The sequence below is a fragment of the Bos javanicus genome, chromosome X (genome assembly GCF_032452875.1).
Source record: "Bos javanicus breed banteng chromosome X, ARS-OSU_banteng_1.0, whole genome shotgun sequence".
NCBI lineage: Eukaryota > Metazoa > Chordata > Mammalia > Artiodactyla > Bovidae > Bos > Bos javanicus.
The window spans coordinates 119,459,481-119,463,967 of record NC_083897.1 but is presented as its reverse complement, the minus strand read 5'-3'; positions in this window follow the sequence as shown (position 1 = coordinate 119,463,967).

Sequence of the window (4,487 nt, the reverse complement as noted above, 5' to 3'; positions counted from 1 at the left end):
TTTGATGAAAACTCATGTTTTCTAAAGCAGAATGCTTGTCATCATTTTAAAAAAATGTTTTTTCCCTTAGCAAAATTCAAGCTAGTTTAAGAAATTTAAGAAACTATTCATTCCTAACATTTAATAGAAACAAACAGATACACACTCTATGGTTCAGGTAGTAGCAGCAGCAGTAGTAGTAGTAGTAGTAGTGTTAATCACTCAGTTGTGTCCAACTCTTTGCGACCCCATGGATTGTAGCCTTCCAGGCTCCTCTGTCCATGGAATTCTCCAGGCAAGAATATGAAGTGGTTTGTCATTCCCTTCTCCAGGGGATCTTCACAAGCCAGGGATCGAACCTGGATCTCCTACAATGCAGGCAGATTTTTCACCATCTGAACCACCAGGGAAGCCCATGCTTCAGGTAACAATCAAAATTAACTAGATCCTAGTTTTTAAAAAGAATATTATGATGCATAGTAGAAGAATTGAAAATGATGACAAGGAAGAAGGGAAATTGGAAGGGAAAGTAAAAAGAAAATAACAAAATTTAACATTTGTGAGTCCAAAAAAGTTTAAAAACAAAACCTGATGAACATTAAGAAATAATATGCAGAGGGGGCAAAAGAAAAGCTTCCAAATGATTCATTTTAATATGGAGAGAGGCTAAGATCAGGAAAGGTGAAGACATCCTATCTCATCTGGATCTATGTTACTATAAAGCTAGAGATATAGAATTTACATAGAAATCTGCTCCAGCATTACAAAGTTATTATTCAATAGAAAAAAGCCTTTGGGTCAGAAATTTGGTTTTTATTTTTTGTATTTTCATGCTTGCTCTGTAACATAAGGCAAGTTATCTAGCCAACTTCAGTCACTTCGTGTTTGAAAGGTTGGTAATATTTACCTACTCACCAATTAGCATTATCCTGAAAATCCAATTTGACAGTGGGAAGCAGGACAATCTATAAATCAGTGTCAAGACCTATAAGTCATTATTTTAAAAGTCCTATAAGTCATTATAAAAAATGCATTTATACTATACTATAGACCACGTAGAGATTTTCATTATAGCAGCTAAATGTGCTTTAAATTTGCATTTTCTATAAAATTATATTTACTTTGCAAATATCAGTGGAAGAGTTACATTCAGAAATGAGGCACAGTTATTAGATATTTCAATTTTAACTGGAGACTGCAAAGCCATGGAATACTAAACTCATAACAAGGCTCGCATTTATTCAAGATGTAATTTTTATAATTAGAAAGAAAACATCATCAACATGTGAATGTTAGCATTATTTAGGTGAGAGTTTTTTAGAAGAAGTAATGTTTAACAATAAATCATAAAAAGCCCTCTAAGTAAGTGTTAGTTGCTCAGTCGTGCCTGACTCTTTGCGACCTGATGGATTGCAGCTCACCAGGCTCCTCTGTCCATGAGATTTTCCAGACAATGATACTGGAGTGGGTTGCCATTTCCTTCTCCATGGGATCTTCCCAACCCAGGGATCGAACCCAGGTGTCCTGCACTGCAGGCAGATTCTTTACCAACTGAGTTACAAGGGAAACCCAAAAAAACCCTCTACTCTCATATATACTGCAGTCCAAAGGACTCTTTTAAGCGTCTTCTCCAAAACTACAGTTCAAAGTCATCAATTCTGCAGCGCTCAGCCCTTGGACTGCAAGGAGATCAAACCAGTCGATCCTAAAGGAAGTCAGTCCTGAATATTCATGCTGAAGCTGAAGCTCCAACACTTTGGCCACCTGATGCGAAGAATTGACTCACTGGAAAAGAGTCATCTTTCCCTGATGCTGGGAAAGACTGAAGGCAGGAAGAGAAAGGGATGACAGAGGATGAGATGGTTGGATGGCATCACTGACTCAATGCACATGAGTTTGAGCAAGCTCTGCGAGTTGGTGATGGACAGGGAAGCCTGGTGTGCTGCAGTCCATGGGATTGCAAAGAGTCAGACATGACTGAGCAACTGAACTGATCATATATAATGCATAGTCTCAGGAAATATCAAATAATAATGGATTCAATGATTCAAACAAAGTGATCATTTATAGTTATTTTGATTATTAATATAATGTAGTAGAAAGACTATATTATTAATAAGTTAAAGGACTTTCATTTTAATAAGTTAAAGGACTTTCATAAATCATTTTCTTCTCCTGGAAAAGGAAATGATACCAATCCTATTGACTTTGTAGAACCCACTTATTGCATTTAAAAATGTGAGCTACTATTACTGTGAATAGGAAAAAATCTTAGTGTCAGGGAGAATTAAGATAATTTCTTTTCAACATTTTTAAATTAAAATATTAAATAGTAGTAAAGCTTATGAGTTGCTTTAAGAAAAGTAGGTATCTTATTATTGCTTCTTGTAAATTAGTGGAAGGTTTTATGGCCCAAGCTGGATTTAACATAAGCTTAAGTAATTGGTAAGGGAATGTTGAACAGGATTACCCTAGGAAACCTGAGTGGTTTGGTGGAAATGAGAGGCTTGGAGTTTGGATATGGAATGTACAGAGGAGAAACTGGGAATAAATAAGGAAACAAACAATTTGGGAAAGAAATAGAAAAAAAAAACTAATGGGTGATTTGTGGTTATTTTAAGGTAATCATAGAAAAGCTAATGACAATTTTTCATTAAAAAGAACTATTAAATCCAGTAATCAGTCTCTACAGTATCTAATCAAGGAGATGAAAATGAATGCCTTTAGCAGCTGATTATAAAAATGAAAATTAGAAGACAAATTTTGTCAAAACTTGATAAAAAATGAATTTGCTTTCTTGCTTCTTGGTTTTCTTCAAATCATTGCTAGGAGCTGTGGCAGACTTCCAAATGTCTGTTGATTTCAAATTATGAGCATTCCATATAAGTTAACAGTTTATCCCTTTTGCTAGCTTTTAAAAAATGCATACTTGTTGAACAGATATTTTGGAAGTGAGGCAAATGTATCTATGCCACTGTTTTTGTAGAAATCAGTCAGCTACTGAAGCAATTTAGACAGTAAATCCAAATATATATTTAAAATAAACATATGGTTTATTTTCTTTCTTTTATAGAAATGCTATTAACTGGTCTATTGTGATTGGGCTTTTACATATGTTGGTTTGCAATACAGGGTATTATTTCCAGCCTCATCAACTTAAAATGAAGATGATGAGGCAACGACGATAAAGTGACCTAGTAATATGCCCCCTTCATCATGGTTAAATTTTTCATTAAGATACATTCAGTTCAGTTCAGTTCAGTTCCTCAGCTGTGTCTGACTCTTTGCGACCCCATGAACTACAACACACCAGACTTCCGTCCATCACCAACTCCCAGAACTTGCTCAAACTCGTCCAATGATTCGGTGATGCCATCCAACCATTTCATCCTCTTTTGTTCCCTTCTCCTTCAATCTTTCCCAGCATCAGGGTCTTTTCCAACGAGTCAGTTCTTCACATCAGGTGACCGAAGTATTGGAGCTTCATCTTCAGCATGAATCCTTTCAATGAATATTCAGGACTGATTTCCTTTAGGATGGACTGGTTTAATCTCCTTACAGTCCAAGGGACTCTCAAGAGTCTTCTCCAACACCACAGTTCAAAAGCATCAATTCTTCGGTGCTCAGCTTTCATTATGGTCCAACTCTCACATCTGTACATTACTACTGGAAAAACCATAGCTTTGACTATATGGACTTTTGTTGGTAATGTAATGTCTCTGCTTTTTCATATGCTGTCTAGGTTTGTCATAGCTTCTCTTCCAAGGAGCAAGCATCTTTTAATTTCATGGCTGCAGTCACCATATGCAATGATTTTGGAGCCCATGAAAATAAAGTCTGTCACTGTTTCCATTGTTTCCCCATCTATATGCCATGAAGTGATGGGACCAGATGCCATGATCTTCATTTTTTGTGTTGAGTTTTAAGCCAGCTTTTTCACTTTCCTCTCCTATTTTCATCAAGAGGCTCTTTAGTTCCTCTTCACTCTCTGCCATTAAGGTGGTGTCATTTGCATATCTGAGGCTATTGATATGTTTCCCGGCAATCTTGATTCTAGTTTGTGCCTCATCCAGCCTGAATTTCACATGATGTACTCTGCATATAAGTTAAATAAGCAGGATGAGAATATACAGCCTTGGCGTACTCCTTTCCCAATTTGGAACCAGTCCATTGTTCCGTGTCTGGTTCTAACTGTTGCTTCTTGACCTGCATATTGATTTCTCAGGAGGCAGATAAGATGGTCTGGTATTCCCATCTCTTTAAGAATTTTTCACAGTTTGTATTACGATACATTAGCAATCACATTAATGCCATCCACATCGGGATCACCAAATCTTTTTTTAAAAGCTCTTTAAAATGGCTTTTCCTTTTAGAATTTTCAATTCTGGAAAATATCTGATGTTTTGTTGAATATTTAAGGAAATTTTGTTTGTTTAAAGGTTCAGTTCAGTTCAGTTCAGTCGCTCAGTCATGTCCGACTCTTGGCAACCCCATGAACTGCAGCACGC